Below are 23941 nucleotides of genomic sequence, written 5' to 3'. Positions count from 1 at the left end.
CAGCGCCGCGAGGAGGCGGAAGCGGGCGGGGTCACGCGGGGCCCGCAGAGACGTGTGACTGGCCCGGTCGACAGTCGCTCGGCGCTCTGCCCCGCCCAACGCCGGAGCGCGGCGGCACAGGGCGCGCGCGGCCGCCAGCCTCCGCAGGGTTGGGGGCGGGCCGGGCTGAGTTTCTGAATGACTGACGGACGGATTCTGAGGGAACGGCTGAGGGAATGGGGCGGAGGGGCGGCGGCTTCTGAGGGAATGCGGGGGGGCGGGTTCCCTCGCCGACGTTCCAGGCCTCGCCTTCCCCTCCCGGCTTCTTTGTGTTTGTGTGTGAGGGAGGAAGCCCGGGCGTGCCCCGCGGCCCCTCGGGCCTCGCTCGCCGCAGCTAACGTCGCAGTGTCACGCGGCGGGGCCGAAGCCGCGGAGCCGCCCGTGGCTGGCGTTCACGGTCGGCTCAGCTGAGGCGGGGGGAGACTCCGACGTGTCAGACCTTTCCAGGAGGCCCGTGCGGCTGCGCACCTCTCCAGCCTTTGCTGCCGCGAACACTTTTTTTTTTTTTTTTTTTAAGATTTTACTTACTTATTCATGAGAGACGCAGAGACACAGGCAGAGGGAGAAGCAGGCTCCATGCAGGGAGCCCGACTTGGGACTCGATCCCGGGTCCGTCCCCAGGGTCACGCCCTGGGCCGAAGGCGGCGCTAACCGCGGAGCCACCGGGGCTGCCCGAGATTACTTTTAAAAATAAATAAATAAAAGGTTTGAAAAAAAAAGAAATAATCCTCACTTCCTGGTGGCGATGGTCTGTTGCTGTGCAACAACAAAGTTAAGTCAATTGGGCGGAGCCCTGGGTTTGGGGAAAGACGGTTCGTAATTTCTGAGTCACATGGAAGTCGGGGATTTTTAAGGAGCTGGTGTTTTCAACCCTCATAAATGGCCTTTGGAAACGTTGATACGGTCTCTCTACAAACACCTCATAGCACAGAAGTGCCAGGGCCCTGAGGGATTGACTGAGCAGTCGGAAATCGGGAACCTGAAGACAACCGAGTGCAGTGAGGAAGGACGTAAAGCTTGGTGGCAAATTGCCTGGGTCCAAATCCTGACATTATTTTATATGCTTTGTAAAGTAGTGTCTATGCCTGGGCTTCCTCATCTGTAAAATAGGGGGTGATAGTACGTTGACCTCCTGGCAATTGGAGGGTTAAATGAGCATTCGCCACAGACACCGAAAACAAGATATGTAGGAAGCCCTCGATAGTTGTTATTTTATATACACCATGATATTCACCATTCCCTAATTGATAGGAAGGTACGCATCATACAGTTATTTCATCCTTGCACTTATCTCCCCAGATTTTAAAAAAAGATGCTGTACTCCATAAAACCCCACATGATTTAAACCGTAACCAGCAGAAAACTTGGTGCCTCCATATATAATTAATAATATATAGTCCACTTCTCCTAAGTTTTTCAAAAATTACATAGATCAGTCTCAAGGTATTTGCAAAATGAAAGAGAACTCATGATTTTCTGATACAAGCGTTATTCACCTCACCAAGCCCCAGGTCTCAGTCTGTACGTTTATTTCTCCCCTTCCTCATCCATTGGCACCAGTTACACTGAAAAGAGCAGAATGATTTGTCCTGACACTAGAAGCACAATGCAGACTCTGCATATTCGTTATACCTCGGGGCATAAGGTTGGGTTGTTTTTATGATTCTCTAAAATCAGCTGCTCCACAGTCCTTTTATCATGATAGCCCAGGCTTAGAGCTGTGTTTTTGCTGGCTGCATAAAGGAAAACAACATCTTGTCTTGGAAATGTTCTGACTTGCTTATTATGTGAACTGGTATATTAAATGCGATCGTGTTGGCCTGATTTTCAAAGAACTTCAGAATAAGTATTCAGAAAAATTTGTGTTTCAGAAATGTGCGTTTGTTGACCTACATCTCTAACCTCCAATGTTGTTAGAACTGAATGACCTTCCCACATTTAAGTTTGTATTTCACTTACTCCAGAGACAAACCCAAGTGGAAACATACCTTACACCCACAACTTAGTGTAAGGGATCTGGAATATAGCCCCAGAACAGTTTTCATTATACCTTTAGATAAAGCCTAGCAACTATTTCCATGACATTAGGCACCTGAAATCTCTTGGCTTATCAGGAGTTTGTTGTTTGTGACACTGGACGTTGTATGGTACTTGAAACTTCAGGCTGGGAAAAATACTGCCCTAGAAAACCAGAAGGCAAGGACTCCTTACTCTACCATACAGAGCAATTGGAACAATAGAAGTCAATGATAATAGTAATTAATATTAACCTAAGGCAGGCTTTCCCTGTGTGTTTTTTAATTTCTCCAATACCCAAGGCTACTGTTAGCTACTTTGTTATTCATTAGGGAGTGGTAAAATGTTTCTTCCCTTCTTGTCTGTGATTATTGTCAGTGGAATGATGACATAGGCCTAATAATCTTTATGAGACTTTTTTATTATTTTTTTAATAGCAAGAAGAAAATTGTCTCTTTCTTTCTCCATGCAAACACACACACATGTTTAAGCCACAATTTAAAAGTTCATCTCACTGGATTTACTTATTTTTAAAATTCTTGGCTGTAGCATTATTTTAAAAATCTTAACTGTAATCTCAGGGTGACCTAACTCCCATTCCATTAACTTTTCTGTATTAACACAATTTTTTATATCATATAAATAGAGCTAGCATCCATAGATTATTGCTTAACAATTAAAAATATAAACAGACTTTTTAAAATTTAACTTTTTAAAAACTATTTTATTTATTTGACAGGCAAGGGGAGTGGCAGGCAAGGGAGAGGGAGAAGCAGGTTCTCTGTGGAGCAGGGAGCCGTATGTGGGGCTCAATCCCAGGACTCTGGGATCTTGATCCGAGCCAAAGGCAGACACTTAACTGACCTAGCCACCCGTAAGCTCCTAAATACACATTTTAAAAACCAGGAATAAAATCCCATTGGGTGAGGTATTGTATAAAATCCATATGAATAAGTTGATTTATAATGTCCATTAGGGCAAGTTAAACAAAACTTAATACAAATTTATAACATTCAAGAAAAATCTACTAAATTCTCTTAAGTGGCTTTCAATATCTTCTGACATTTGTATGTAAGTTGAAAATCGTCTCCTCTATATTTCTTCTGCCATGAATTCAATTATCATAGACCTATCCATGGTAAAGAAGATATATTTTAGTGCTCTGTCATATTATAAATTTCCCTTTGAGTAACTGACAAACTATTTCTATTTCTTTTCTCTATTGCTTAAAGATCTCACATGGAATTTTATAATGTATAATTGATTGACTTGTAGAGACTGTTGAAGACTTTTTTTTTAAATCAAGGTATGACCTTTGTGGGTAAACTGCTTAGTATTCTTTAGTGACATTAAGCAAGAACAGTTTTTATTTTCTACCTCAAGAGGAAAGAGCCCTTGACTTAGCTACTAGGCATGCCTGAGAGGTTGCCTTACTGAGTAGGATGGCTACTTAGAGTGTGAAGATATGGGGAGGGTCAATAGCATTAGTGTGATAAAAACTTGTCCACCACCAAACAACTAGAAAACTTATATGATAACTAATATTGAGGGTAATATATTAAACAAGAACCTAACAAGTTCCTTTTACATGAAGTTCCTGTCCTTTTATTATATTAGATCTGGCATTTTGACAAGTCCATTAGAGACTAGAGAAGCAAGAGCGTCTATGATTCACTGCTGCTACTGGGGTGTGTTCCCTTGGAGAAGAATAGAGTGATTCAGGTTAGATTAATAATGGTGAGGAACGAGGCTGGGTGTATGTGGGAGGGAGGGTCGTGGCAGAGGAGTTAGACTGTGGAATGGTAATGGTAAAAGTATAGCTGAAGGCCACGTCTTTCTCAGATCCTTTATTAACTCAAATGTCACTGCTGCATTCATTTGGAGAAAAAAGCATTAGATGTCAGCAAATCCTTAAGCAACAGAACATGTCTTATAATCATCTTTAACTACCTGAAGTTTGAGAGATAACAACTCCCAAGATAATTCCACAGTATTGAAATCTGTTTGAAGTGCTGGCAAAAAAAGGTCAATGCAATTTTCTACCCTTACCTCTCATTACTGTTTCAGTCTTGAGAGTACAAAAAGCTTTCTTCCTGGTGATGTTTTTTTAGAAAGAAAAGCAAGAATGTCTAATGGTACCAGGAAAATAAGGAGTTAAAGTAACTTTCTACTATATTCTGGGACACTATTGATTTTTTTTCTTCTGTTCTTCTAACCCTTTGGCAAACTTTGATGATAAGTATAGTAGTAGAGAATATCTGTGAATCCGCCTATAACCAGGAATTTTCTGGTCTAGCTCAGGATCTGACTGCTAAATTGAAACTTCATCCCTTGCCCACCACTCTCAAAGGCAACATGAAATGTCTTAGGTTTTCATCATGGGCCTCATGAGCAGTACCAAACCCCCTTGAATGCAGAGCCCCTGACCAAGAGATCTGAATCTCTAGGGAGGATCCATTGGAGAGGCATAATCAAAGATGGGGGAGACGGCTTGAGCAAAGGCATCTCTTCCTTGATCCTCTCTCCTGCAGCTCCAAGACCATCTCATGCCCATGTTCCCCACACTGTGCCTAACTTGTCAGTGACATCGATGTTACCCAGCTCTCCACTCCATCACACCTGTGTGGCCACCGAAAAAATAAGTGTGAAACTTAGTGATGATGCTAGTGACCCTCAACTGACAAATTATATCACTATTTTTTTATAGTGAAAATATGTGTTTCCCATGCATAGGATTCTGGAAAAGAAACATAGAATATAGCTACATTCACCCTGACCCAGTCCTCCAAGACTTCACCCAGCTATTTAAATGTCATTAACATAAAATTAAGACAGATACTTTTCCTTCAACAATGTACACCTTTAACTCAAACTCTTCCCAAACCTCCCACCTCCCAAATTTCCCCTTATGTGCCACATTGGTTATTATTATAGCAGCTATCAAGAACCTACGTTATCTCAGTTATTTTTCACTTTTCCATGTAAGTGACTGGGTCTAAGTCAAATTATCCTTTTCTGGGGATCCCTGGGTGGCTCAGCAGTTTAGCACCTGCCTTCAGCCTAGGGCATAATTCTGGGGTTCCAGGATTGATTCCCACATCAGGCTCCTGCATGGGGCCTGCTTCTCCCTCTGCCTGTGTCTCTGCCTCTCTCTCTCTCTCTGTGCCTCTCATGAATAAATAAATAAAATCTTTTAAAAAATTATCCTTTTCTTAGGGTCATTTACAAACTTTCCTTTTATCTTTTTTTTTTTTTTTTTTAACCAAGAGTAGGTCACTCAGTTGTTTTCCGGTACTCCACAATGCCTGGGAATACTGGCTTAATCTACCTCCATTGCACTGCTTACTTTCTTCCTTACCCTGTGTTATAACTTGTGAATCTATGTCTTTCTATGAATGCTGGATATTGAAAACTCAACCTCTATGTTACCAAAGATCTACTGTGAGTGGAATTCAGATCAAATGCAGGGATAATACTCACCAGCAAACATGATCTTCTCAGACGTTTGAAAGCCTCTCACTGAGCAGATAGCATGCCATGAAACCAAAGAACACAGGTTTGGGTTTTGGAAGGCAGGCAACTAATCACGTCCACATTTGTTAAGCAAATTCCAATGAACTATAGATTATAAGCTGCCCATAGGTTTAAAAAAAAAAAAGCATTACTACAGGTTGCCATTATCTGAAATGCTTTCCTAGCCTAACTCTGAGCCATTGAAATAGGGTATTTTAAACCTGCATATACAAGTTTAAGATTTTTGTAAAGCTGCCAAATCTTTAATATAACAATAATTAACATAAAGCTTGTGCAATTAAGTTGCCCTGAAAGGAATGAGTTTGAATCTTTGGCAAGATTTCCTCTTTTTTAAAAAAAAGCAGCTTCGCCAGTATATATTATCTTCACCCAGAGCTGTTTCCCTTAGGTTTTGCAGGTATGCGAAGCTGACTTTGTTTCATTCCAATAACTGTCTATAGGGATAGCAATTTATTTTCAGTCACAAATTTTCAGGATGAATCAATCCTAACCAAACCAATTTTACCGACCAATATAATCTGCCATGACTATTTCCATTTTTATAATTTGAAAGAATCAGACTTGCTGATCCCCTCAACCTAAATAGAATTCTTCTGTGCTGAGAATGGGATTAAGTTCCCAAAATAAACTCCCAGGAAGAGAATTCATTTCAGAAAAAGAAATTCACAGATATCAAACAGTAGATGTGGTGAGCCAGTACCTGAAGTGACTTGATTTTAAGGAGTGAAAATAGCATATTATTACAGATTTGAAAGACTACAGCTTAGAGTTATATGGACTAATGAGAGTACAAATCTCTCTCTACTTATGGTGGAGTTACATCCTGATAAATCCATTGTAATGTGAAAATATCATTAAGTCAAAAATACATTTAATACATCTAACCTACCAAAAATCTCCCTTAGCCTAGCCTACCTTAAATGTGCTCAGAACACTTACATTAGCCTACAGTTGGCCAAAATCATTTACTTCATTATAAAGTGTTGGATATCTCATCTAATTTATTGAATAGTGTACTGAAAGGGAAAAACAGAATGGTTGTATGAGTACAGAACAGTTTTAAGTGTATAGGTTATTTACCCTCGTGACTACATGGCTGACTAGGAGCTGTGGCTCCCCACCACTGCTTAGCATCACAAGAAAGTAGAGATCAAAATTCAAAATTTGACATGGTTTCTACTGAATGCATATCACTTTTGCACCATCGTAAAGTTGAGAATTCATAAGTTGGACCATCATAAGTCTGTACTAAAAAGCTAAAATTGAGTATTTGCATACTATTTAGCAGCTCTGAAGGCAAGCTTTATAAACCCATCAATAACTGCTCAAGCTAAGATTATAGGAAGCTTTCCTGGATCACTACCTTCATAACTGAACCCATCCTCAAGAGTTCAAAATTCAGTGCCAAGAATTCTGTAGGAGAGGAAAGAATGAGAAGGAAAAGGAAGGAGGAAGACATCTTTACTATATGTTTCTTGCCCTAAGAAAGAATAAAAGTCTTGTATTTAAAACACTATTTTTTTAAAGATTTTATTTATTTATTCATGAGAAGCAGAGAGGGGGGCGGGCAGAGACACAGGCAGAGGGAAAAGCAGGCTTCCTGCAAGGAGCCCGATGTGGGACTCGATTCTGAATCCTGGGATCATGCCCTGAGCCGAAGGCAGACGCTCAACTGCTGAGCCACCCAGGTGTCCCAAAACACTATTTTTTATAACAGATTATTGATTACTAGGCTTGCCTATGCCATAATACAAGTTATTTTATGATTTAACCTGGGTTTTGAGGTTCAAATAGCAGATCAAATACCAAGAAACCTGGGTACATTGATTGGGGCTATCTTCTGAGAAAGTCCTGATTTCTTCCTTAATGAGAAATGCATACCTCATGTTCTTTAAGATCTTTGATACAATCGAATAAAAAGAGTTATGAAAGTTCAATATTTAATGATTAATAAACATGTAAACATGCATTGTAGATATGCCTATATTTTCTTAGGACTGATGCAATATTATAATAATTGGGTTAAAACTGATTATATCTTGTAAATTAGATAACCCAATTTTACAGTAGGTAAAATTTTAAATGAGTAAGGCCGTAAAGCCACAGACCTTACTTCAGTTTTCTTTAGCATTCCAAACCTTTTCTTTGTTGAGTTTCTTTGTTGTGTGCAGTGAATTGGGGATTAAATGGGCTGTGGTCACAAATTGTGAAGGTGAGGTTGCTTAAACATGACATAATCATGGGTTATCAGTTTAAATTGGGGAAAATGGGAAAGTCATTTAGGATTTTTGTTTGAATACAAATTTAGGTGAATACAAATGATACACATTGATGTTTACAACTGTTTTTCTCTGATTCATTCATTCTGCTGGAAGTATGGCTGTAGCAAGGGATAGGACTGAATCAGAGCAGCTGAGTTCTTTACTGACCCTACTACTAACAACTAAGGTGCTTTGTGACTTTGGCAGATTCAACTAAATTCTATGGTCTCAGTTTTCTCATCTATGAATTGTGGAGAGACAAGTGATCTTTCCAAGCTCTGAGTTTTTCTAATTCAAGTTTGGGTGCATTTTGGTACACCTGACATTACCAGTTCCCACTAATTCTCAGTTCACAGAAAATTAAAATTACAGATAAAATTCCCAATAGAAACAATCATTAAAACTGACACTATGGAAGATGTTCGAGGTGCTAAAGATGGAAAAGTAAATATATTTTTTTAGGAGTTTACAAAGACAAATTAGGCACATCAGCATTTATCACATAGATTCAATCAGTATGAGCCCTGAGAAAATTTGCTATGTGGAGGATTTTTTTTCTTCAATGACCTTTCCTTCCTCTCAGCAGCCTTCCCATATCATCAGAGTCCCAATCTCCCAAGCCCTGGGCCTCAGGCTAACTCCCACTACCTGCCACTGCCATTGCAGAACATACTCCTGGTTAGTCTGCCTACTTGTACTATCATCTTCTGGGACCCATGCCCTTGCTTTTATTAATGTTTCTTGCTTACCGTAGGTGCTCAATAAGTGTGTTTTGAATGAATTCAAATTTAAAGACAAATGATTAATTTTAAGAATGTTTAAGGATAAATGATTTAAGGATAAATGATTAATTATTTAAGGATAAATAAGGATAAGTGATTAAGGTTAAATTTAAGGATAAATGATTATTTAATCCATAATGCAAAAGGTTATGAAAGTTCAAGATTTAATGAAAATCCCAAAGTGAGGAGAGAAAGTTATAATGTAGCAGCCTAATAGAGCAAGGGATGGGGAAATATTAACAGTAGGCAGAATTTTCACTGTGCCCTTTAAATTACTACTGGGGTGGTTACCAGAAAGACCAAGCCGTGACTAGAAGCTTGGAATGTTCAGACACCTCCTCCCCAACCACTTCTCTAGAGAGGGGAGAGGGGTTAGAAGCAGAGTTAATAATTGATCATGTCGATGTGAGGAAGCCTCCCTAAAATCCCAATGGTATGGGTAAAAATCCCAATGGTTTGGGTAAAATCCCAAAGAGTTTCCAGGTTGGTGAGCACAACCATGTTACCAGGAGGATGACACATCCCAACTCCACAGGAACAGAAACTCCTGTGCTTAGGACTCTCCCAGACCTTGCCCTATGCATCTTTTCATCTGGATATTCATCTCATTTGTATCCTATATCATATCCTTTAATAAACTGGTAAAGTGGGGCATCACCAGTTGGCTGGCTCAAGTGGTTGAGCATCTGACTCATGATGTCAGCTCAGATCATGATCTCAGGGTCATGAGATTGAGCCCTGTGTTGAGCTCTTCACTCAGCTCAGAGTCTGCTTGAGATTCTGTCCTTTTGCCCCTCCCCCTGCTCATGCTGTCTCTTTCAAATAAATAAAATCTTAAAAATATATATAATAATAAATGGACTGGTAAACACAAGTGTTTCCCTGAGTTCTGTGAGCTGCTCTAGCAGATAGTTGAATCCAAGGGGGAGGAGGTCACAGGTACCTCTGATTTGTAGCCAAGTTGGACAGAAGTTGTGGATAACCTGGGGACCGACTACTTGCCTAAAGGAGACACACAGGAGACAAGTTCGGTTTTTTTCCTAACATACATATTATCTAGCAATTCCGCTTCATGGTATATACCCCAAAGAATTGGAAGGAGGGACTCAAACAGATATTTATATACCAATATTCACAGCAATGTTATTCATAATAACCAAAAGGTGGAAATGACCCAAATAACTATCAGCAGATGAATGGATTAACAAAATGTGGTATATGGATACAATGGAATATTATCCAACCTTAAAATATTATGCTAAGTGAAATAAGCCAGGCACAAATCACTCACACCTTTCCAGCTTCATCTGTGCCACTTTTCAGCACACACCCTGCACACAAGCCTTCTCTAATTATGTACTTGTGGTTACCAAAACAGGCCAGACTCCTCTCCTGATCATCTTGCTTGGTTTTTCTGCCTGGAAGACATAGGCACATATGTGTATGTGCAGACACACAAATACACCTTCAGAGGCCTAATTCCTATTTCCACCTCAAGACTAGGATCAAGGGTCAAAATCCCCACCTGCTCTCACCTCCTTCCCAGTGGCCCACATTCTCCTTTTATTCTCCTCCTCACTCTAGTCTGCTAGCTAGTTAAATGCCCTTCTTCTTTCACTGTCCCCTGTAGCTGTGAAATAATACATATTTTACCATGAGTTATTCGAGAATAGGAACTACATCTTTGATTTCTGTATCCCCAGCATCTGCACAAAAAGCTTAGCAGGTTTTTGGGGTTTAATTGGGAGATAAAGTGCTAAGGGCACAGGAAAAGTCCTCAGGAAATTCTGAGAAGGTTGAGTCAAAGAAGGTTTCATGGGGAAAAAGATGGTATTTGAGCTGTATTTCATTGTTTTCACAACAATCTTGACAGAATCTTTCTTTTTGCTTTTCAGTCAACATCTTTTTATTTATTTATTTATTTATTTATTTATTTATTTATTTATCTATTAATTAATTAATTTATTTATTTGAGAGAGGGAGCATTAGCAGAGGGAGAAGGAGAAGCAGACTCCTTGCTGAATGCAAAGCCTGACTTGGGGCTCAATCCCAGAACTCTGCGATCATGACCTGAGCTGAAATCAAGAGTCGGACACTTTAATCAGGTTTAGCATTTCTCAGTTATAAATCAGACACTTAATTGAATGAGACACCCAGCTGCCACAACATTTTTTTTGTTTTGTTTTACAACTAATTCTGTCATATATTCTACAAGTATATGACCCTGATTATAGGACACAGATATGCCTTGGGTATTCTTGAAGCCAAGAATATGGAGGATAACTCGTGTTTAGAAGTAGTTCTAGACACTCTAGCATTTACCGAGTAACCAATTTGCCCAGGTTAGGTTCCCAAACCCTGTTTCTTCAACCAAACCTTTTAATTTATTCCCAGATGCTTTGCTCATTTATCATGCCAAGCTGCTTGAAGGGCAAGAATTAATATGAGAAGCTGAACTGTTAATTCAAGAAATATTTGAGGGACAACTACTCTAAGATAAAAGCATGAACTACCTGAAGGTTACTTCTGTCTTGAGAATTTACCAGCTGCTGGAAAGAGTCAGGAATCAAATCACACAAATATTTTAGAAAATAGAATTGTTTAGTTAACATCTGTTCTCTTTGTAGGCTTGCTTAGATCTGATCCAGTTGATCTGATCCAGTTATTCTGGAATATCTGTATGTGGGGAAAAGCTTAATCATCAGATGCTAGCTGTATGGCTATGTCTACAGGGATCCAGAGAGTCTGAGGACATTTCTTATTGTAAGCTCATTGACAGGCTTACAAAATATAATGGGTTGTTATATTCTACTCCTGTTGCTGTATGCCAGGTTATAAAGAAGGAAGTATAGGGAAGCAGTTAAAAGAATAGACAGAGGAGTCAGATATACCTGGATCTAAATCTCAACTCTGCCTTTTAGAGGGATAGTAATGATAATCTCACTAAAAGTGTTTCTTCATTTATCAAATGCGGTAATATCTACTCTATTAAATATGATGATGCAGATAAGGTGTTTAATATGGAACTTGCCGGATAGTAACTCTCCACATAATGGTGAAGATGGTAGTGCTGGGTGGTGATTATGTTAAAACTAAAGATGGAGACAAGTGGCAGGGGCAGTATAATAGAGCTGCTTGATTAGAGAACTTTTCTCAGTCTCTTTCATTTAGCCAGATTTTCTCAATTGTGCTCCATAGAACAATGGTGTTCTGTGAGCTGGTTCAAGGTGTTTTACAAGTAAAATTGAAAGTAGGTGATCTTTTCTAAATTTACAGAAAAAAATTAAAATAAGAAATAGTATGCTTCCAGGGCCCTTGGGTGGCTCAGTTGATTAAGCATCTGCCCTCAGCTCAGAGCATGATCCCAGGGTCCTGAGATCAAGACCTGTATCAGGTTCTTTTCTCTGTGGGGAGTCTGCTTCTCCCTCTCTCACTGTGCTCTCATTCTCTCTCTCACTCTCATGCTCTCTCTTTCAAATAAATAAGTTAAATCTTTAAAAAAAAAAAAAAGAAAAGAAATAGGATAGTTCCAATTACAATTTTTTCTACATACTCTTCTTAACACTTCTGTGTCTGCTAGTGGACTACATAGCAAATGAACATTAAGAAACATCAGTGGGACTCATGGGTGGCTCAGTGGTTGAGCATCTGCCTTTGGCTCAGGGCGTGATCCCACAGTCCAGGGATCAAGTCCCACATCGGGCTCCCTGCATGGAACCTGCTTTTCTCTCTGTCTATGTCTCTGTCTCTCTCTCTCTCTGTCTCTCATGAATAAATAAATAACATATTTTTTTAAAAAAAGAAACATCAGTAAACTGATTTAAGTGTTTTTTTTTTTAACATTCAACAAATATTTTAACATTCAACAAATATTCAACATTCAACTTTAAAAGTTTTGGGGGCTTTTTTTGTTTGTTTTGTTAAAGACTTTGGTCAGTTTTCTTGCTAGTATTATTGCTCTTATTTCATATGACAAAATGGCTTTATTTTTTCTGTTCTGCCAAGAGCACCATATCATCACCATACTTGACCACTAGTAGAAGCACATGGTCTGCTATTACCAGCATCCCATAGTCTAAAGCTTTAGTGTCTTGGATTTTAGGGCACCCTTTAGACTTTACTAAACTATCCATGGAGAATCCCAGTGTTCCTCTCCTAATCCCCTATTATATTAGAAGGAATATTGCCTTAAAAATACAAAAGATGTGGTTTATGTATACAACGGAATATTTCTCAGCCATTAGAAACGACAAATACCCACCATTGCTTCGATGTGGATGGAACTGGAGGATATTATGCTGAGTGAAATAAGTCAATCGGAGAAGGACATTGTATGGTCTCATTCATTTGGGGAATATAAAGGGTAGTGAAAGGGAATAAAGGGGAAAGAAGAAAAAATGAGTGGGAAATATCAGGGAGGGAGACAGAACATGAGAGACTCCTAACTCTGGGAAACGAACTAGGGGTGGGGGAAGGGGAGGTGGGCAGGGGTGGAGGTGACTGGGTGACAGGTACTGAGGGGGGCACTTGATGGGATGAGCACCGGGTGTTATTCTATATGTTGGCAAATTGAACACCAATAAAAAATAAATTTATTAAAAAATACAGAATTGTTTTTTTAAAACTGAAATCTAAGTTGCTAGACACTTCTTCACTTATGCTACACTCTGTGAATGGATAAGTACATCTGTATCTCTGAGAGTCATTATATATGATGATGTCCTAAAGAGTGAGAGTAAGAAGAATTGGGAACATAGAGGAAACACATCCTGCTTTAGCCTATGCTCTGTACTAGTCATCCCCAAGAAGAGAGAACAGTGCTGTTCAAGGTAGCTGCTCAAGCTTTGGAAAATGAATGACTAAATCTTGACTCATTTTCCTCTCATAAATTCTCTGAGGCTCAGAGTAACTTATCGACGCTTGTTCTTGATAAGTAGGTGAGTCTAGCACATTTCTAGGTGTTGGCTGGTATGACTGATTTCTGAGTACAGCACAAAGCCCATCCGTTGAATAGCCTTGGGCAGTCCTCATCTCTACAATAGGGCCCAGTATTACTTCTTCCATGTTTACCCACTCAATAAGTCTTCCATGTTAATTTGGAGACATGGAAGAAAAGGATTTGGAAATCTCATTCTCCAGACACAAATAAAATGGCTCAAAGAACATGACATGAATTCTGAGACCCAAGTCTAGGCTTCTCCAGATACTTCATACTGCTGAAGGCCTGGATGAACACTTCTGTTTAACTCAGTTTCATTTTTGCAAGTAATGCTTCACATTGAAGGATCATGCACAACAGTTTCATTGTTTGTATTTTTATTAATTTCTTATCTCAAGTGCTGGCTTCATTGTTATGAAGTGAATCGGACACCCTAACAAAAATTAGGAGTAACAATCTTTCTTCCTAAGGCTTCTGTACCCAGACTACAGTTGGATTTATAAGAAAAGCTCGATGGTTAGCCTTAGCTTTAAACAAAGTAAATTTACAATCCCCTTTGAAGAATTTCCTGGAAAACTTTTTCTTATTGTAGATATATAAGCCCTGATATTGCTAAACATACCAGAAATAAATCCTTCAGTCCACAAAATCTTTTTCTATGCTCTATCAACATTGAACTTAAGGAATTAGAATCTTAATATTTTTTATTCCTAAACAAATCAAATCATGAAGTGTATAAGAACAACCAAAATGGGTTTATTACAGGAGTATAATGCTATTTTAGCACTTGATAATCAACATAGTTCACCGTATTGATCGAAAAAAAAATTCATATGACCATCTAAATAGATGGTTAATAAAAAGCATTTGAGAAAGTTAAATACTAATTCATGTTAAATAAAATTGTGGAACATATCAAGTCTGTATTTATAAAACATATAAGCATATAAACAATAACCATTAAAACATATTAACAGTATGTTTGTAAAGCATATAAACTATAAAATACATACAGCTGTATAACATCATCCTAAGAACTCATAGAGCTTAATAAGTAGAGACATAGACAAAGGCTCCTGAATTGAAAGACTACATTTTAAAGATGTTGAGTTCCCTCAAATTGGTATATGGATTTTGTGCAATTTCCATTTTTAAAAATTCATAGTAGATGTTGTGTATGTGTATGGCAGGCTCATTGTAAAGTTTAAGTGGAAATGCAAAGACCCAAAAATGGCCAAGAGGCATTGGGGAAAAAAAAAAAAAAAAAAAAGAGGAACTAAAGAAAGAGAACAAGGTATTAACCTCATTGATATCAAGATATCTTGAAGAGCACCTGGGTAGTTCAGTTAGTTAAGAATTTGCCTTCAGCTCAGGTCACGATCCCAGGAATCAAGTCCTGTGTTGTGCTCCCTGCTCAGCAGGAAGTCTGCTTCTCCCTCTCCCTCTGCCGGCTGCTTCCCCTACTCGTGCAGTTTCTCTTTCTCTCTGTCAAATAAATAAATAAAATCTTTAAAAAAAAAAAAAAGATATCTTGATATCTAGGCGCTGTGGAATCGAAGCAAAGAGATGGATAATAGTGAAGCATAGTCCAAAATATACTCATGTAGAAGTAGAGACTTGATTTATGATAAAGATAACACTAAGGAGATATGCTAAGAAAGAAGGATCTTTTATTTATTTATTTTTAAAGATTTACTTATTTATTTGAGAGAAGTCAGTGTAGTAGGGGAGCAGAGGGAGAGGAAGTCTGAATCAAATACAGACCAACTGAAGCTCTTACACACTGCTAGTGGGAATGTAAACTCTTGTGAAATACCTAGCATTAGTTACTAAAATTAAATGTGTACATACCCTATAACCTAGCAAGTGCACTTCAAGGTATAGGTCCAGGAGGAACTTTGTGCACATGTGCAACAAAAGATATGTATAAGAAAGTGGTAGCATTTTTCATAATAGTCAAAGTCTGCAACAATTCAAATGTGCTGGCTTTCTGAGGCACATATACTGAAACAATTCAAATGTCAATATATAAATAACATGTAATACAATGGAAGCTGCACAGCATTACACATGACAATATGGATCTTATGATGTTGAGCCAAAGAAGTCATACACAAAAGATTATTATCATGTAATTCCATCCTAATCATTTCAAAAACCCACAGAATTAATTTATGGTACTAAAAGTTCCTGAAAAGTGGAATTGCTATGGGCTGGTGAAGTTCTATTTGTTGCCCCAGATAGTGGTTAGGAAGGTATGTTCGCTTTGTGATTATTCATTAAGCTGTATTATTATAATTTGTGTAACTTTCTGTATGTGTGTATTTTTTTAAAGCAATGAAAACAAAAGACAAGCAGCCCATGAATCAATAACTTTCTCTTCATGCTTCAAGATTTATTCGTTTTTCAAGTTCCAAAGTTTTGAGGTAGCAACAAGCATTTCTACATAGCTATATTATATGTACTCATTGAATATGAAAAATTGTTTATTAATAGTCTTTATTATTTAGAACGCTTCTAAGTTTATAGAAAAATTGAGCAGGAAGTACAAAGTTCCCATATATCCCCCGTTTTCTCTCCCTACCAACCAGTTTCCTCAATGACTGGCATCTTGCATCATTAGTGTGATACATTTGTTATAATTGTAAGCCAGTATTGATACTTATTCTTAAGTGAAGTGCATAGTTTACATTGCAGTTCATTCTTTGTGATGTGCATTCTATGGGTTTTGACAAATGCATAATGACATGTATCTACCTTTATAATAGAATGGATTTTACATGTTATTTTTAATTTAAATTGGTATTTAGTTTATTAGCTTCATACAGTTTCTATAATGATTATTTTTTCCCATTGCTGGTTGATTTTGTCTTTTTTATAACTATAGCTATTTTCCAGAGAGGATATAAATTTCTTTTTATGTTATCAGCCAGTGGTTTAAGTAACATCAAGTTAAGGATTTAGTGCCAAGTACTGGGCAAAAAACATTGCTTCCTAGGTCTGAAATTTCAGAGATAGCCTACCTTGCATTTGTCTATGCCAGTTAGAAGATGTGTCAATATTCCAGCGCAATATTCTATTATTATGTTTCAGGGAGGACCTGCCATGAACCATCAACCCTCAGCCCCCACACTGAGGATCACTGAGTCATGCTCTGAATCAACACAAGACTCAAGACAGGATGTGCAAGTTCTTACTCCTGGTACAGTCATCTCAAAAGGCTTGATATACCTTAATATGTATTAATATGTGAATATCAACCGTATTCAACCTGGAGGTCTGGATGGCAGATTTTCCCTCTGCTCCTCCCCCTGCTTTCCTCAGGGTAGCACCTTAGAAATGACTTAGAAAGGAAGATAACTGTTCTCAACTGCCTTCGTTCATAAAGAAGCAAATAGTGGTGGCTGCTAGTAAGTATTCAGGACTAATGTGGAAAATCTAATGACTGCAATTTGGTCTTAGAGTGAACTTTGTTGGATGTGTGATTATGAGCACCAGATTAGAGATAAACCCACTTTTCAGTCATTGAAAAGAACAACATACCAGGAGTGTTGATTATATATTAGAAGAAGAGAAAGCAGAAACACCAAATGTGTTCAGAAACAACCAAAAAAACCATGTCATATAAACACAATCTGTAAATAGAACTAATGAAATCCAAAGTCAAGAAAAAATCAAAGGCAATTCAAAGTTGTCATGAGGCAGGATGAGTTTACAAACATTTTAAGTGAAATTATATAGAAATTACCACTCGTGTGGTCTCATTATAATACGAATTTTACTAAACCAAAACATTGGAAAGGATTAGATTGACATCTAATGATCCTAGGCTTAATGAGCTTTTTCTCCATGGAGAATATTAAAACAACAAGATCATGAGGAATTATTTAGAACTGTAAGAAAAGAAAACCACTTTTTCTTTCTTCTTGATGTTGTTTCAAATTTTTATTTAAATTCCAGTTAGTAAAAAATAAATAAATAAATAAATAAATAAATAAATAAAATCTTTAAAAATAAAATAGCAAATATATAGACTTATCCTTTTCTGAAAATATTCTTACCCAGTGATAAACTGTGATCTTGGAGTTCAGATGTAGCTGAGAAGGTCTGTGAGATACCAAAGGGCTTCTGCCCCTGAGGCTGCATCTGTTTTCTGTCAAACGCTGTTAGCTGCCTTTTAACGTACAAAGTTCTCAGGTGTGTTCAGGTAAACAGAGCTGCACAACTATAAACAATGTTAACGGAATGCAGTGTCCATCCATGCAGTTAATGATTTGTGGAATATCCAACTTATGTAAGATTGAACTGTGCACTCACTTTTTCTGTTGTATGGGGGATGTCATTTGTTTTATTAAAAATGAATATGGGGCAGCCTGGTGGCTCAGCGGTTTAGCGCCGCCTTTAGCCCAGGGCCAGATCCTGGAGACCTGGAATCGAGTCCCGCATCAGGTTCCCTGCATGGAGCCTGCTTCTCCCTCTGCCTGTGCCTGTGCCTCTCTCCCTCTCTCTCTCTGTGGATCTTTCATGATTAAATAAATACAATCTTAAAAAAAGAAAAATGAATGTGTTGGGGCACCTGGGTGGCTCAGTTGGCTAAGCATCTGGCTGTTGATTTCATCTCAGGTCTTGATTTTGGGGTTGTGAGTTTGAGCCTCACACTGGGCTCCACGCTGTGTATGGAGCCTACTTAAAAAAAAAAAAAAAAAAAAAAAAAGAATGTGTTGTTCTTCTTACATGAAAAGGATTCTTACCCCTGAACTCCAATTTTTTTGGACAATCCTGTGCATTGTATGGGACTCCACTGAGCCTTAACTATACTGTTGCCTAATTTCTTTGCGAGCACCATGCCTGAAGGCAACAAGCTGAATGGTTCTTTTTTTTAATATTCATTTATATCAGAAATATACCAAAATATTTTAATAGAGTTTTTGTCATGTAAATAATTTATTATTATGAGGACTTGTACTGTTTTGTTTAAAAGATTGCAAGAAAGAATATCCTTTAAGTCTCTGGGCCAGGACTTTTAGCAGGAAGGGACCTCCTGTAGCTGGTTTTCACGTCATGCCTCATGTGCTGAGGGAGTTAGTTTACAAACTCTTTCCCATTTATATTTCAGTAAAATTCTCCATTCCAATAGAAAAACCTCTCCCAGGGATGCCAGGAATCTGGGGTGTATAGATTGATACTCAGCATGTAAGGATGGCTGCCTTAGGAATACCAGGTGCTTTCACTGGTTTAAAAAAAAAAATCAAAGGAATCCTTTAAACCTCTTTTGGGAACAAGCATTGAAAAAAAAGATAATTTTTAATTTCTCTGGAAAATGCTCTTTTTCACCGATCTAAACACACTTTGCAACTACCAAATGTCAGCACGATTTGACCAAGCTCCTTACAATGACTGAATATTTCTTATGCATTTCCCTGTGGGCTAGAATGTACCTCCCACAAATAAAATTAAGGAGTGCCTGCATCTTGCCTTTACCTGAAAATGTCTTGGGGTTACAGTTATGACATGTCATCACTCAAAGAGATTAGAGCATCAGACTTAGAATAAGCTGGCAATAGAACCCAAAAAGAAAACATACAAAAATTTACAAGACTGTAAAAACTCTAGGACCAGAAAAGCAAGCAAGATCTTGTCCTTTCAACCCACCTAAGGCAAAATAGAGAGTCATCCCCCATGGGAAAAGCAAATGAAACCTAACTTTGTTTCAAATCTTCATTTCAGAGCCTGATCTCAAGAACTCCTACGTTAAGAATGAAGAGTCTAATCACACTTTATTTTCACCTGTTATCAGGCTCCACAGTGGAAAAGAGCCCAGCTGCTGATATTATCTGTGCATCCAGGAATGGCTGAGGAGGTGGAAACATGCCCACAAGTCCTTTCTCTCGTATCGCTCATGAAACATTGAGAGTCTAACCCAAATTGGAAGCAGTTAAGAAAATACTGGAAGGGAGTGGAAGAAATTGGAAGAATGTTCTAGCTCTTCTGTTGAGGGCTCTAGATGCATCCTATCCCTCCCAATTTAGGGAAAACCAATCTAAATTATCCTTCTCACCTTCCTGCGTATCATCCTCCTCTTCCCTCTGCTTCTCCTCTTGTTTTCTGTGTTACTTCATGACTCCCTTCTGCATTTTACTTTTCTTCCTCATACTTCTTGTGTTCTCTTTTTCCTTATTTCTCATTCCACTTGGAATGAATCTTTTCTCACTACTACAGTGAGCCTGATACAGACCAGGGGCTGTAGACACAAACATGAATACAGCATCAGGGACATGGCCAAGAGAAGGGGATGCGGTGGAGGGTGAGGGTAGCAGGACAGGTCTGGGTTTTAGCATGTGGAGGTTGAAGTGCCCACAGGATGTGCATGGAGGTAGATGGTACCAGTTGGGAATACAAATCAGGAGTTTAGGAAAACAGGAAGATTTTTGAATGCCTGTTATATGATAGGTACTGTGTTTGGTGTTGGGAATGGAGTAAAAAAGATAAAACCCAGCCCATTTCTCCAAGGACTTTAAGAAAACAAACAGGTGCATTCAAGTGTTAGTGATGCAGAAAGAGTATGAGCAGGGGCTGAGGAGGTCCAAAGGACAAGTCAAGTGTCCTATGTGGGAAATGAGGTAAGATTGGCTCCTCAGTTTCATTAAACAGACTAACCAGGATGGTGTCCACAGGCATTCAATTTGTAATTGGACCTTGAAGATCTGTTGATACCAAATTGTTCCAGCCAGTCTTGCCCATAGGGTAAGATTAGCTTTTCTGACTTGTATTCTTCTTTCTCTAACTGGACTCTGATGTCCAGGAGCAAAACAGTCTCCATCTCTACATGGGGACAGAAAATCTGGGACTACCTGCAAGGCCTCCTGCCCAAGTTGTCACAAGAAGCCTAAACTTTTTAGCTTTATTGTCAGGCTTAACACTATGCTGATTTTGCTAAATAGCCAATGATTGCTGCATTTCTTCCCCTGCATTTCCTAGAACAAGCCTGATGGTATTCTGGGATAGTGTGCAGACTTTAATAAAGCTGGCAGTCTGATGGGCTTTTCTGAGAGCACAAGGAGATAATTGCTGTGAGGATTCTTGGCCGTGTGAGATCTGACAAAATTAACTTTATATTTCAAAATCTCTCCCTAGCTTTTGTGGTAAAATCCCCTTTGACTTATCAGATCTTGAACTAATGGAAATTCCCTCCCACACTACCCTAACTCCCAACCCCATTTGTTTGAGAATCAGAGGAAACTCTCCTGTCTTTCATCAGTCACCCATTTGTATCTCTCTTCTAACCTAAAAAATCCTGAGTCTGATAGGTAAATTAAGGTTTACATAAACAACCTAACTTTCCCAGCTCTTTCTCAGATGTCTGAGTTAACTCAGACAAACCAAAAATGGAAACCCAAAGATCACACACCTGCGGCATTTTTATCCCTTTAAAGGAAAAGTCCCCTTTTGTGTTTTTCCTTTGCCAAGAACACGGCTCTCTAGCCACAGATTACTGCTAAGAACACAGGAAGCCTTGAATGTTGGTATAAGGTTCTATATATAGTTAAGTCAATACGGCTGCAATCAACTCAGATCTCTCTACTCAGTCTAGGATTGTTTTTCCAGATTTTGTGTTTAGATTGTCTACTTCCCTCCAAAATTGCCTATTAAAATGTTGTTTCAATTATGGTAATGTATTATTATTGATGACCTGAACCTTATTTATGATACTCTTCCAAGTTACATGAGATTATTATAAAATAACTATAGTGAAATTAAAGTTGCTTCTTATCAGTTCTGGGAAAAGAGGACTATTGGATTTTTTTTAACAATGTTTCTTTTCTTCCTCTCTCTCTTTTTTAAATTTAAATTCCAGTTAATTAGTATGCAATGTCGTATTAGTTTCACATATATAATATAGTGATTCAACAATTCCATATAATACCTGGTGCTCATCACATCAAGTGCCCTACTTAATCCCAATCTCCTGTTTCTCTCATCCTCCCACTCACCTCCCCTCTGGTCACCATCAGTTTGTTCTATATAGTTAAGAGTCTGTTTCTTGGTTTGCCTTCCCCCCTCTCTCTCTTTTTCCCCTTGGCTCATTTGTTTCTTAAATTCCATATGTCAGTGAAATCATATGACATTTGTCTTTCTTTGACTGACTTATTTCACTTAGCACTATACTCTTTAGCTCCATCCATGTAATTGCAAATGGCAATCTTTCATTCTTTTTTTATGGCTCAGTAATATTCCTGTGTGTGTGTGTGTGTGTGTGTGTGAGAGTGAGAGAGAGAGAGAGAGAGAGAGAGAGAGAGATATCTTTATTCATTCATTCATCAGGCAATAGACACTTGGGCTGTTTCCATAATTTGGCTATTGTAGATAATGCTGCTATAAACATTGGGGTGCATGTGTCCCTTTGAACTAGAATTTTTTTATTCATTGGGTAATACCTGGTAGTGCAATTGCTGGACCTTAGGTAGCTCTATTTTTAACTTTTTGAGGAACCCGCACACTGTTTTCTACTGGCTGCCCCAATTTGCATTCCCACCAGCAGTGCAAGAGGTTTCCTCTTTCTCTACATCCTCACCAACACTTGTTGAATGAATCTTTCTGTTGCTGATTTTAGCTATTTTGTGTGAGATTCATTTTGTTGAATGAATCTTTCTGTTGCTGATTTTAGCTATTTTGTGTGAGGTCATATATCATTATAGATATTTCATTTTCCCGATGAACAGTGATACTTAGCATTGGGTTGTTGGATCTTTATCATTTTTTGGCCATTTAAAACAAGTCTGGGCAGCCTGGGTGGCTCAGCGATTTAGCGCCGCCTTCAGCACAGGGTGTGATCCTGGAGTCCCAGGATCAAGTCCCACATCAGGCTCCCTCCATGGAACCTGCTTCTACCTCTGCCTATGTCTCTGCCTCTCTCTCTCTTTTTCTCTCTCTCTCTTTCTCATGAATAAATAAAATCTTAAAAAAAATAAAACTTTAAGTCCTCTATAGGCCAAAGAGGTGGAGGATTTGAGAAAATCAGAAATGATAACATTTTCTTTTACGTGTTAGTACCCCATTTCACATATTCTTTCAGCTATGGCTGCTTTATTTAATATAGATGAAGTAACCATAGTCTGATAAATATAAAGTACATAGCAAAAAATTACCTTATAAAATACATTTGATTTTATGCCACACTAACTATCCTGCCCTTTCAAGTATCTTGTTAGAATGTAGAATGTCTGAGGTTACTTCTTTCCCCCAAGACAAATGAATGGATGGTAAAATCATGAAGAGCAGGGTTTTTCTGCTTAGGTTCATCACTGAGAATTGCTAAAACCTGCACAGAATATTAGAGGCACATGCCTAGTCCACAATGTTTGGTAATCCTTCAAGCTCCTCAGTAGTGAGGATGGTTAAGAGCCCCAAACAGCTCTCTTGAACATTTCCCCAAAAGCCATAGCAAAACAAGCAAACAAAAACCTACATCTTAATCCTGACTCTACCATTAATGACATTCAATAATATATTTCATTTCTTTGGGTCTCAGTTTTCTCTTTTTCATTATCTGTAGGTGATCTCTAAGACCTCTTGAGTTCCAAAATTTTATGGTATTAACATTAAAAGTATGCCAATTTTTACTAAAATTAATCTCAAATATTCTAGCATCTTTAGAGAATTGGTACTTGTAAATCTTGTGTACTTATGGTCTTGACAAGGAGAGAGCTATAGTTGAATCTTTACATTTGAGTGACTCACTCTCAACCTTTGAAATGTGAATATCTCTTCTTAAGGTCAAAGCACTTTACAGAGTTCCACATGATAATATTTGTACCTTTGGAACCAATTGATTAAAAAATTAGGTAATGTGGGGGATCCCTGGGTGGCTCAGCAGTTTAGCGCCTGCTTTCAGTCCACAGCGTGATCCCAGAGTCTGGGATTGAGTCCCACATCAGGATCAGGCTCCGTGCATGGAGCCTGCTTCTCCCTCTGCCTGTGTCTCTGCCTCTCTCTCTCTCTCTCTCTCTCTCATGAATAAATAAATAAAATCTTTAAAAAAAAATTAGGCAATGCCAGAGGAATACTTTGACTTCATTAACACTTAAAATGAATTTACATTTTATTATTCACAACAGCATCTGTGTATATTTAGACAATATCATTACTTATTATGCATCTAAGTTTGGAGAATACCATTATTTACAATTATGTATCAGTGAGGATGCTTTCAACTCCAATAGCTGAAAATACCAACTCGAATTGCCTTAAATGATAAGGAAGTTTATAATCTCAACATACAAGGAGTCCAGAGATAGGGTGGCTCCATGACTATTTAATCTGACACTCGGTGTTGTCATGAGGAACAAGGATGTTTTCATTTCTCATCTCCT

At 38.4% G+C, this 23941-nt stretch overlaps 1 long non-coding RNA gene across 4 annotated transcripts; it reads left to right on the top strand.

Annotated features, from left to right (window-relative positions):
- The first annotated feature begins 159 nt into the window (after positions 1–159).
- LOC125753928 (uncharacterized) lies at positions 160–21540 on the top strand. 4 transcript variants are annotated; one of them, XR_007406869.1, is made up of 3 exons: positions 160–3777; positions 15907–15997; positions 16665–19274. It is a non-coding gene; the product is annotated as an uncharacterized LOC125753928 (long non-coding RNA). The 4 variants fall into 4 exon arrangements; XR_007406870.1 differs by lacking the exon at positions 160–3777 and adding an exon at positions 7326–8528; XR_007406873.1 differs by lacking the exon at positions 160–3777 and adding an exon at positions 19369–21540 and having other exon boundaries at positions 13149–15997; positions 16665–16981.
- The last annotated feature ends 2401 nt before the right edge of the window (positions 21541–23941 follow it).

This window comes from Canis lupus, chromosome 28, assembly GCF_003254725.2.
Source record: "Canis lupus dingo isolate Sandy chromosome 28, ASM325472v2, whole genome shotgun sequence".
Lineage (NCBI taxonomy): Eukaryota > Metazoa > Chordata > Mammalia > Carnivora > Canidae > Canis > Canis lupus.
Note: the sequence above shows the minus strand (reverse complement) of the source record. Positions and strands in the feature narration are given on the sequence as shown.